General features: G+C 45.6%; 2 non-coding genes across 2 annotated transcripts; one reads left to right on the forward strand and one right to left on the reverse strand.

Annotated features, from left to right (window-relative positions):
* Nucleotides 1–4,249: 4,249 nt before the first annotated feature.
* Nucleotides 4,250–4,323, reverse strand: trnan-guu (transfer RNA asparagine (anticodon GUU)). The gene has a single exon. It is a non-coding gene; the product is annotated as a tRNA-Asn (tRNA).
* Nucleotides 4,324–10,366: 6,043 nt separating this feature from the next.
* Nucleotides 10,367–10,439, forward strand: trnav-cac (transfer RNA valine (anticodon CAC)). Its single transcript has one exon. It is a non-coding gene; the product is annotated as a tRNA-Val (tRNA).
* The last annotated feature ends 1,898 nt before the right edge of the window (nucleotides 10,440–12,337 follow it).

Below are 12,337 nucleotides of genomic sequence, written 5' to 3' on the forward strand. Positions count from 1 at the left end.
ACTGTGGTTTTCCTGTTTTGTGTGGAGCAGGTGAACTGCCTCTGCCCAGTGTGACTGCGTCGATGAGTTTCCAGCTCTGATGGGGAATTGAATCCCTTCCCACAGTCCCCACATTTCCACGGTTTCTCCGTGGTCCGGGTGTCCTTGTGTCTCTCCAGGTTGGATGATCAGTTGAAGCCTCGTCCACACACAGGACACGTGTACGGTTTCTCCCCGCTGTGAATGGTGTGATGTTTTTTCAGGCTGTGTAACCGGTGAAAGCTCATTCCACAGTCAGTGCACTGGAACACTCTCACTCGGGTGTGTGTATCTCGGTGCTTCTCCAGTCACACTGTTGTTTGAAATCTTCTTCCACAGACAGAAAAGACAAACATTTCTCCTTCCACAGTCAAAGGTCGATGATATTCAAGTCCTGATGAATCGAGTGACTCTGTCAGATCTTGACGTGATCTTTGGTTTGAATTTCCCGTCTGCAAATCCTCCCCTTCTAATACCCTGTAAAAGTTCACAAAAGTCATCACTCTAAATACAGGATCGAAATTTGGAACAGACAATTCGAGTTTCTATGGAACTTTCTATCCTCTCTTTTCCGCCAAAGCTGTAAATCCCCGTCCCACACACTCTCCCTCCTCCCTGTGCTGAAATCCAAACCCATCCCACCATCTCCAATATTTCTTCCCTCCACTCCCAGTTTTCTCCCTCCCTCTCCTCTGATTGGGTTCAGTTCTGCACCCGCTGTGGGCAGAGTGAGGATAAAATAAATGAGGCAATGCTTTTCTCTCCTGGTCACTGAGACCCTGAAGCCCCGCCCACTCTTTGTTCCTGGTCACTGGGACCCAAAAGCCCCGCCCACTCTTTGTGACCGGACACTGGTACCCTGAAACTCCGCCCACTCGTTGTTCCAGTGCCAAGATGGCCGCGCATGCGCCAAGATTCGACCATGACTTCCGCTCGCAAGATGGCGGCCAGTCACACTGATTTTCGGACGGCTGCGGGTCGGGCCTGTCACCGAGGTGCAAACACTGGGCCTGTGGACTCGGATTTATGGCCTCAAGACGCCATCAGGTGCTTGTGACGCTTCTCCGCCTAACCATAGGTCCAATTACTCCCCCGTCTTCTCCCGGCCTCCGACTCGCCTGTTCCTCCGCAGTCCTTCGCCACTACTCGCACTGCGCATGCTCAGAGCACAGCCCGGTCCTGGCACCGCGCACTGGACTCCTGTATTCATTGATGGGGCACATTCTGAGGCACGGGGGACTGTGGGGAAAGGCCCCGCCATTGAAAGCCGGAATTGGTGAACAGAAAATTAATTATTGTCATCCCATCGAGGTTGGTGCCAGGGAAGCAACAAACATAATAAATAAATAAATTATACAGAAACCTGAGTGCTCAGCCCTTCCCCATGGTGCGAAGTAAACTGGCCGCTACTTTTCCGTTAGTAAGTCGCAACTCAGGCCCGACCCGCCCAGTCTGGTTTAATTGCGAAATGTTCTCTCACTCGAATTCAGACCTGTCATTCTCAGGGAAACTGACGATGTCTCATTTGTTCTGTGCCCTACCCGAGAGCCAGTTAATGGCTTTAATAAGCTGGCAACAATTTTTGCAAAAGTGGAAGGAGGTGAAAAATTCCACGAGCGATGCCTCAATACACAAGGGACCACGTACACTGTGACACCAAATCGAGGGCAACTTGCACTGGACACCAAATCCGGGAACAACTTACACTGAGACACCAAATCCAGGGACCACATACACTGGGACACCAAATCCAGGAAACACTAACACTGAGACACCAAATCCAGGGACCACTTACACTGGGACACCAAATCCAGGAAACACGAACACTGAGACATCAAATCCAAGGACACGTGGACAGGGATACGAAATCTCGAGACCACTTACACAGAGACACCAAATCCAGGGAACACTTGCACTGAGACGCCAAGTCCAGGGATCATTTACATTTGGACACCAAATACAGGGATCAGTTACACAGTGACACCAAATCCAGCGACCATTAAAATGGTGACATCCTTTTTGCACGTTCTCCAGTATCTCTATATCCATCATATAATATGGAGACCAGAACTGTTCACAGTACTCCAAGTGTAGTCTAATCAATGTTCGAAACAAGTTTAACATAGCTTTCCAATTCTATCCCTCCAGAATTGAACCCGAGTGTTTGGTTTGCTTTTTAATGGCCATTTTAACCTGCATCACTAATTTTAGTGATTTGTGGATCTGTGTCCCCAGATCTCTCGACTCCTCCACCCCATATAGACTCTTATTATCCAAGCATTATGAGGCCTCCTTGTTCTTGTTACCAAGATGCTCCACTTCATCCTCATCTTTATTAAAATTAATTTGCCAATTACACCCCCATTCTGCAAGTTTATTAATGTCTTCTTGTATATTTTTGTAGTCTTGATCAGTATCAGCTTTACCCCGCCCCAAACTGGTGTCATCCGTAAATTTTGAAATTGTCCATCCGATTCCCGAGTCCAAATCGTTTATATAAATTGTGAACAGTCGTCCCAGCACCGATCATTGTGGAACACCACTTTCCACCTTTTACCAGTCTGAGTAGCGACCTTTAACCCATACTTTCTGCTTTAGTGCAGTGATCAAGAGAAATCTCTTTACACAGGGAGTTGTGAAATTGTGGAAATCACTTCCAAAGTTCTTTAATGACAAGTTCTCCTCATGTTTTTATCCAAGACATCACACAGCCCAGTCATTTACTCCAAATGTTGATGCAATGGTTCAAGCTAAGAGGTGCCAGGTATCGGGAGCAGCAGCAGCAATAAATAAAATCTAAACGTAAGTAAGTACCAATATAGTTAATCTTCATCTATTTCCAGTTTAATAACTTTTGCGGAATGTGGCCCAGGCCAAGTGCCATGATATCAGATCAGGCTCACCATCGAAAATGAGTTTGACACCCCTGAGATGGACAATGTGAACCGAATTACCCTCATCCACTAACCCAGCAACTTCTTCAAAAAACTCAAGCAAGTTTGTAAGACACAACCTTGTTTTTCGGAAGCCGCGTTGAGTATCTCTAATGGCTCCTTCTCTTTCCCCGTGGTCAAAACAGCATCGCTTAGGATCCATTCAAGCATCTTCCATCTGATCGATGTCACACTGATGGGCCTGTCATCCCCAGTCTCTGATTTGTCCCCTTTAATGAAAATGGGAACTACGTGAGCTACCTTCCAATCTCAGGGGACAATCCCTGACTCTATTGAGCTGTTGAAGATACAGGCAAGGGGCTCACAGACCACCCGTCCCATCTCTTAAAACACCCGTGGGTGAATATCATCTGGACCTGGAGCACAATCTATTTTGAGATTTCGTATTTTATCCAAGATGACATCACTTTCTATTTTAATATTTATGATGTTATTGTCGACAGCGCATCCCACAGCTGGAATCTCAGCATCAATCACAGGAGTGCAGGCTGATGAGAAATAATCATTTAACAGCTCTGCCATAGTCCGGGAATCTGTCCTGAACTGTCTTTCGGTGGACCTAAACTATCTTTCATGGTCTTCTGACTCCCGACGCAGCTGAAAAGGCGTTTGCTTTTATTCCCACAATTGTGCACCATCTTCTTTTCCAATGATCTCGTAGCTTCTCTAATGGCTGCATTTGACCCCCTCGATTGTGGGTGATATTTGACACTATCCTTCTGTAAACTGAATTGATCCTGATCTGACCTGAGTTAAATGTAAGACAGTTCGGGGAGTCAGGAATCATTCACCCTGAGACCTAAACTAACAGGTAAAACCCCAGACGGTTCCTTCGTAAGGTTTCCTCTGGTTCCTCGGCATATATTTGTCAGGATGCCGAAACCCAGCTTTCTTGCAGTCCACTCCTGGAGGCCCCACTCCCTGAGCCTACAACCTTCAGCAGTGTCAGTGGTGGAGTTCACAAATGAAATGAAACCCTTCGGAATGCGAAAACAAGTTTGCGTTTCCAAAATAAAAGGACTGACATTTATTGTGGAAACAGTCTGGTGTTGCTCACTGCAGAAATATCCATGTCAGAGTGAAGCGGCTCTCCTGCAATCTTTGGACCCTGTCTGTCGAGGAGAATTCTGATATCCGTGAAGGCAATCTCAGGTTAAATGGTGGAAGATCGGCCGTGCTCAGCTGCCCATCGAAACCGTGCATTTTTTTGCAGACGAAACAAAAATTTGAAACCAGGAAATACGAGACCATGAATCTTAAGGTAAAAGTTTCCCTACCGTTCCTGTGTGGGCTCGAACCACCAACCTTTCAGTTAACAGCCGAACGCGCTAACCGATTGCGCCACAGAGACACGACACGTTTGTTCTTGAACCATTGATTCAACGAGCTAAAAATTCAGGTTGCCGCGATCAATATAACATCTCTCTATTATCAGTTTACTTTTCCAAAATAAAGGGTGTGAAGCTTGCATGAGTGAAAATCTGTCCTGTATTATTTGTGAACATTAAACTCACCTTGCCATTAAACATCTGTATGTTGGAAGTCTTAGTCCCATCGTGGAAGAGAGGATTGATTTTTCGAGCTGTGATTCTCCATTCTCTATTCCAGTAATATTCAGGTGTGGTGAAAATGAGAGGAGATGAAACGAGCAGGTCCAACGAGCAGGTCTGTGACACTACACGGTGTCTACAAAGGTGCCTCTTGTACTTACAGTGCAGCGGACGGCAGTTTTCACCATTAAACCAGTAACTGCGATGTTAAGAAAAAATGTGGCCGACAAACATTCGATTTCAGCGCGGTGACACTGGGTCAGAGTAAAGTTCAGTTAATGCGATTGCCGAGAGGCGAGAGGGTGGATTTGGAACTCCTGTGCGGCTGCACTGCGCATTGTCCAGATCTGCTTGGAGCGATATTCATTCAGTTCATCACTGACAGGGGCAGTTTGATTCAATGTCTCTTTTCTCTTGTAATTGGTGAGATTTCAAAAGTTGAAAACGACCCGTGCTGACCCCAACCTCGCCACTTACACGCTGACAGATACAATGCGGTCACAGTCTGGTTCATTGAGATGAAAACCGAGAGCGATTTCACAGTAGAATGCAAAGCGAACAAAACTCATTTGAAGAAAGTGCAGGTCGCAGAGGTGCATTTAAAGTCCCGATTGTTCGAAGCAGAACTGGAAAATGCGCAATGCAGCCGCACAGGAATTCCAAATGAACTCTCCGTGGAGGAAAATGAGTGACATGAGCAGAAGGACATACCACGTGAAAGATTTGGACCCAGAACTGCTGCATGAGACTTTAAATGTTGTCCACCTTTAACTGTCGCTCATAGTGTCAGAACTGTCACTGTTATCATTCGCCTTCTTGCACTGCAACTCCTCAATAGCCCCAGGTTATCACAGCATCGCTTTCTTCAAATTGAATCCCAGTGTGAAAACTTATACGATTTCAAACCTTAGCAAAGGTGTGCGAGATTGGAAGGAGAGTGCGAGTGGAGATCATGGGCCTGGGGGCAGTGATATCATCACCTGAGCATTAAGATATCCCACAAACCAAAGAAGCAGGGAGATGAGATCTTTGTGTCTATTTTCCCGGCATGTGCAAAATCCATCCCTTCTCAATGGCCAGCATTGTTCTTTTCCTCTCGCTCCCTGCTGTCCAGGTCAGGGTGGGATTCATGAATTCCCCTGTGTTTTCATCAAGCATCTAATTCACCTGGCAGCTGGAGGAGTAGAGGAAGCGGGAGGGGAAAAATAGTCAGAAACAGGAGATGCCACGTGAAACGGGCGGAATCTTTTGCGTTTCAGTTGCTTCAAATGATCCACTGCAGCCCTGCCTCGCCTCGTAGCTTTCCCAGGAGCTGCATCGATTCGGCCGGTGCGTGCGTGCATTTTGGAAATGGAAACAGAGACATCCGCTGCTTGTAGGAGTATTTCACCTCAATTTTCCATTTCACGCGCAGGCCTACCCGCACTCGGTACTGTCATGGCCTGAACACGTCTTTCGTGTTCTCACAGAAAAAGCCACTTTGTGCGAGCAGGTGTTTGGACTGGACTGCACTGAGCTGAGTCACTGAGGATATTCAATTCATGAAATCAGTACTTCAAACATAAAACATTCTTCACTCACTCATCCTGATACATTAGCGTCTCGATTCTTGAATTATTGTTTCATTCATTGCAAAATAGGAACAGGAATAGGCCATTCAGCCCCTCGAGCCTCCAGGTTAATACATACTTCTTGAGGTGGGGTGCCCAGAACTGAATGCAGTCCGCCAGATGGTGTCTCACCAGAGCTCTGTGCAGCTGAAACATAACTTCCACCTCTTTGCATTCGACCCCTCTATAGATAAACGGGGAGAGTGAGAGCTCAAGAGAGAAAGCGAGAGAGAGCAAAAGGAAGAGAAAGAGGGAGAGAGAGCACTATGCATTGACAAACTTTCTCAGGAGTTCATTTGAAACCCCACTGAGCTTTCGAACCACTTGCTCTGCCGCATCAAAAGTTCATAAGCAGCATATGGGTAATGTGAAATCATATAATTCATAACCGGTTTAGTCGCGCAATGGGGAGCACATCGGAGTTTTCGCTCAGAAATTGTGTGTTCGCATCGCACCACCGTTAAATTTTAGTTCGTTGATTTCGGAGCTGGGAAGTGAAATTTTGCAGCAAAACCGGAACAGGATCATTAATATCTGTCAAGGAAGGGAAACAGCCCCCATCCACTTTCTCTTATACTAGTGGCTCCAGTCCCACCCGAATTTATAATGCTTAATCCACTCTGAGCTGGATTGGCGAAACACTCTCAAGAAGGAGGCTCATTATCTGCTTACCGCGGAAGACAATATGCTGGACTTCCAGCTCTGTCAGACGGGATGTTCCTTCAGACAGGTTTCTAACTGGACACATTCATCCTGCTGCCTGCGAGCATTGGTGATTGAGGGGTAGAATTCTTGCTTCGAGTAATTCTATTCCTGTAAAAGTAGCACGTGAAGATCGCAAGATGGAAAGTATCGTGGCTGAGCGGTCGAACGCGCTGGTTTAAAGCTCAATCTAAATCCCATAATTTGGAGATGGATCAAAATCATAGTTTGTGGCTCCAATTCCGAAGCCTCCCTCTGTAAACTAAGAAGACTAACCATCTCATCTGCGATTGCGACAGAGTAGGCTGGAGGAACCACATGGCTGAACAAATAACTAGATGCATTACGAAACACACCAATTGTAAATAGAAACTTAGAAAATTGGAACAGGAGTCGGACATTCGGCCGTTCGAGCCTGCTCCGCCATTCAATACGATCATGGGTGATCCTGGACCTCAATACCATATTCCCGCTCTCTCCCCATACCACTTGATGCCTTTTGTGTCTAGAAATCTATCCAGCTCCTTCTTACATATATTCATTGACTTGGCCTCCACAGTCTTCAGTGGTAGAGAATTCCATAGGTTCACCACCCTCTGAGTGAAGAAATTTCTCCTCATCTCAGTCCGAAATATTCTCATCTGCTATTGCAACAGCACACGCCGGAGGAACCACACGGCGATGCAAATAACTAGATGCATTTTGGAACACACCAATTGTACCTTCAACTCCGGCCGACATTTTCACAAGGAAAAGGATTGGTTGGTTTCGGTGGGCCTCGACTAACAACCTCGCCATTTCCCGGCCCTGGACTGTCATATAAGGACCGCGCACTGACTGGTTGCGCCGCTGGAGCCCAGTCACTTTGATCACCTGTCCCACTCTGCTGGAAAGAATCTTAAGGTGAGAGGCACTTACCTGTGGAAACGTGTCCAGTCATTGTGATGAAAATAATATCTGCACACTCACTTTCAGCTTCTTTCACATCCTCTGCTCCATCGCACGACAATCGGGTTTTCTGCGAATAGGCCAAAATGAACATTGGCAGAAATTCTAACAGCAGTGGGATTCAAACCCACGCCTCCGTCGAAATTTGATGGAACACCTGAGACCGCGAGGGCACGCTACCATAATGTCACAGTAATGTTTAAAGAGCTGTTTAATGCTCAAATAAATGAATTGAAGCTAATTGACCGCATTTACCCCGTGCTGGGGTTGTTCTCCTTGGAGCAGGGAACATTTCGAGGAGATTCGATAGAAGTGTTCAAAATAATGTAGGGTTTAGATAAAGTAAATAAATAGAAACTGTTCCCATTGGCGGAAGGGTCGAAAAGCAGAGGACACAGATTGAAGGTGATTGGCAAAAGACCCAAAGGCGACATGGGGAAACACTTCTTTACCAACGAGTAGTTGTAAACTGGAACGCGCAGCCTGAAAGGATGGTGGAAGCAGATCCAATCGTGGCTTTCAAAAAGGAATTTGATAAGTACTTGAAGGGAAAAAATGCAGTGTACCGGAAAGGAGCGGGGGAATGGGACTGACTGGATTGCTCTTACAATGAGCCTGCACGGGCTTGATTGGCTGAATAACTTCCTTCTGTACTGTAACCATACCTCAAGGGCAATGAGGGATGGGCAATAAATGCTGGCCTCGCCAGCGACGCCCACATCCCATGAACGAACTCAAAAAATAATGGGTGTATAATTCTATTTATACAGTTTATTTTCATTGCATGCATTTCTCTATCTCTCCATGTGTCTGTCTCTTGTGTTATCCCCTGATAGACTTCTCAGGCTTCCTTGAACGGCGATGGCTGATCTAACCTGCAACACCAGCAGAGGAGGTTAAAGAAAGATTGGGACAGTAGGAAAAGTAAAGGGGCAACCCAGCTGCTGCAGCCAATGTCTACGCATTAATGCCTCTTCTCTCTCACAGTGAAACAGAGGCACCAGTTTGATTAAAGTATACTTATAGTAGATTGTATATTAACACCATTCCGAGACCGACGGCAATCATATCATGGAATCATACAATCATAGAAAGTTACCCCACAGAAGGAGGCTATTCGGCCCTTCGTGTCTGAGCCGTCCGAAAAAGAGGTATCGAGCCTCAACCCACGTTCCAGAGTTTGGTCTATAGTCTTTGGGACTAACCCCTCTGCCTCCATGAATGGATCTCCTTGATGCTCCCAAATCAGAGTTGGGTTCTTACTACCCGTTTAATGTTTACATGCCTGTGGAAGACTTTTGGATTGCCTTTTATGTTGGCCGCCAGTCTATTCTCATACCCTCTCTTTGCCCCTCTTATTTCCCCTTTCAGTTCCCCTCTGAACTTTCCATATTCTGCCTGGTGATTGAATAAAAAAAAAGTTAGGATTTCCATCAGCCTGAAACAGAAAGTTATTCGTTAATTAATGGCTATTTGAACAAATATTCGTCTTTTTTCAGAGTTTAATGAGTATTGCGAAATTAATACAGTAAACTATTTTGTAGAAGTTAATTCCCTGAACGGGAAAGGGACCCGTCTCCCACACTGAGAGCATTTGCAGACGGCATCTACCTTCTGAGGATTTCCTATAACACCGTCTGCGGCAGAGTTTTTGTAGTGTCGTGGTTATCAAGTTCGCAAAACACGCGAAAAGTCCCCGGTTCAAAACCAGGTGGAAACATTTTTGGGCCACCCCCTCTGCCTCCATGAGTCGATCTCCTTTATGCTCCCGAATCAGAGTTGGGTTCGTACGACCCGTTTAATGTTTACATGCCTGTGGAAGACGGCAGCTATCTTCTGAGGGTTTACTATAACAACGTCTGCGGCAGAGTTTCTGTCGTTTGGGGGTTATCACATTCGCCGACGACGTGAATGGTCCCCTGTATGAAACCGGGCAGAATCATTTTTGGGCCGCCCCCTCTGCCTCCATGAGTCGATATCCTTTCTGGTCCCTAATCAGAGTTGGGTTCTCATGACCCGTTTAATGTTTACATGCCTGTGGAAGACTTTTGAATTCCCTTTTATGTTGGCCGCCAGTCTATTCTCATACCCTCTCTTTGCCCCTCTTATTTCCCCTTTCAGTTCCCCTCTGAACTTTCTATATTCTGCCTGGTGAATGAATAAAAAAAAGTTCGGATTTCCGTCAGTCTGAAACAGAAAGTTATTAGTTGATTAATGGCGACTTGAACAACTATTCGACTTTTCTCAGAGTTTAATGAGTATTGTGAAATTAAAACAGTGAACTATTTTGTCGAAGTTAATTCCCGAAACGAGAATGGGACCCGTCTCCCACATTGAGAGCTTTTGCAGACTGCAGCGACCTTCTGAGGGTTTCCTAAAACAACGGGCGCAGCAGAGTTACTGTAGTGTAATGGTTATCATGTTCGCTTATAAACGTGAAAAGTCCCCGGTTCGAAATTAATACAGTAAACTATTTTGTAGAATTTAATTCCCTGAACGGGACAGGGACCCGTCTCCCACACTGAGAGCATTTGCAGTCGGCAGCTATCTTCTGAGGGTTTCCGAAAGCGAAATGTATCGCAGAGTTTCTGTAGTGTAGTGGTTATCACGTTCGCCTCACACGCGAAAGGTCCCCGGTTCGAAACCGGGCAGAAACATTTTGAAAAAGTTACCCACTAAAAATCAAGAAGTATGAAAAAAAGCAAGAATTCAGTCTGTGGTTCAATGTGAATAAAATACCTCACAGAACCCATATATTTTCCATTCTCTGCATAGTTCAATACACATTCAAACACTACACATATACAGACAGTGTCTCGCCCTCATTCACGTTTCATGTCCCGACTGTGCAGGAAGCCCCTCTCAAAGCTGCACATTGCGATTGTTTTCAGTTGATTTGTGAGAGGTCATTAAAGGATCCTGCAGCGCTGCCTCGGTTTATAAATACAGTTATAAACAGCATTGCAGCCGCGGCAACAAACAGATCAGTTTTTCGATGTTCGATGTTCCCCAGCTCCCGCATTGAGTGAGGCCACGAGAGCAACAACATTCAGGCCGCCTGTCCGATCACAAGTGGCTGGCGGGAAGCTGCAATTGCCGCTTCAGGCAGCGCATTATTGCCCATCCGTGGGAAACAAGGTAACACCGAAGCTTTGACAACACATCGCAGGCATCGTCTGTCCCACAGTTGTTGCTCCGCTGCGAAGACAGAACTTGCCAGCTGTTTCAAAATTTACAACCAGAACACTGGATCCTCAGATCACGACCCGTTTTAAAAGTCTGTTGCTCGACCTACTGAGCTACGCAGGCTCGCAATTTGTTGAGTCCCTATCGTACTTATTCATTGTAGGACTCTGAATTATCCATCGTCGACGTCGAAATTGGGTGAGGGTCCCTGTTATAAAATATCAGCAACGTGTTGAGGAGAATCCTTGTTTCTGTTGAACTTGATGCAAGAAACATGGACAGTGAACTCGTGAGTTTACAATTCTCGTGTTTGTGCCAAATAAGAAAATAAGAACATAAGAAATAGGAGCAGGAGTAGGCCAATCGGCCCCTCGAGCCTGCTCCGCCATTCAATAAGATCATGGCTGATCTGATCCTAACCTCAAATCTAAATTCATGTCCAATTTCCTGCCCGCTCCCCGCAACCCTGAATTCCCTTTAATTCTAGGAAACTATCTATTTCTGTTTTAAATTTATTTCATGATGTAGCTATTATTTAACAATGTCTTGTCATTCGGTAGCAGCAATTAAAATAACACTTTACATAGTGGCTCAAAAGCTAAACTTGTCCCACACGGGAGCTGGAAAAGGCCTCTCGACCTTTCAGCGTATTAACATCTGTAAGCTGAATAATTTCACCCGTTACACAGTGACACCATGGAGAATATTTCCCATCCAGATTTTCCCCACACGAAACTTCCAACTGATGAATATCCGCTAAACGAAAAGAAGAATTGTATGTTTAGTTCTTTAGATTGAAAAATCTCGTACCGGCCCCTTTGCCATATCAGCTGCCGCTAATAGCTCCCTCTCCCCTATAAACAAGTAAATTCACACCTACTATTGCAAGACGGTAGGCCAGAAGAACCCAAGTGCTCACATGGGAACACTAAGAAGTAGATGCGTTATGGAACATACCAGTTGGACCTTGAACTCAAAATGTTCGATTGTTCCAGATGAGGCTCAAACTCACAACCTGGGCATTTCTGGAGTTCATAAAAGTACCGCACGCTGAGCGCTTGCGCCACAAGAGCAGCGCACAATCGGTCCTATCAGTGCTCCCGTCAAACAGCTTCATTTTCCGTCTCTGAATTATCGCTTCGAGATCTTTCTCCGATTTCTCCAAGAAGCGTCCAATCAAGATGCGCTTCGATAAATATCCGCAGTGAACTTTAAAAGCCCTGGAATCTGAAACAAAACCCCAGAAGATAAGAACTTTTATTGATCTTATTATTAACTAAAGGACAACTTTTGATGGTGCTTTAAGGAGGATTTGGATAAAGTGTGAAATGAAACTGAGAAACTCTCTCTGCGCTGTCGGAGATTGAAG

Source organism: Heptranchias perlo, chromosome 20 (genome assembly GCF_035084215.1).
Source record: "Heptranchias perlo isolate sHepPer1 chromosome 20, sHepPer1.hap1, whole genome shotgun sequence".
NCBI lineage: Eukaryota > Metazoa > Chordata > Chondrichthyes > Hexanchiformes > Hexanchidae > Heptranchias > Heptranchias perlo.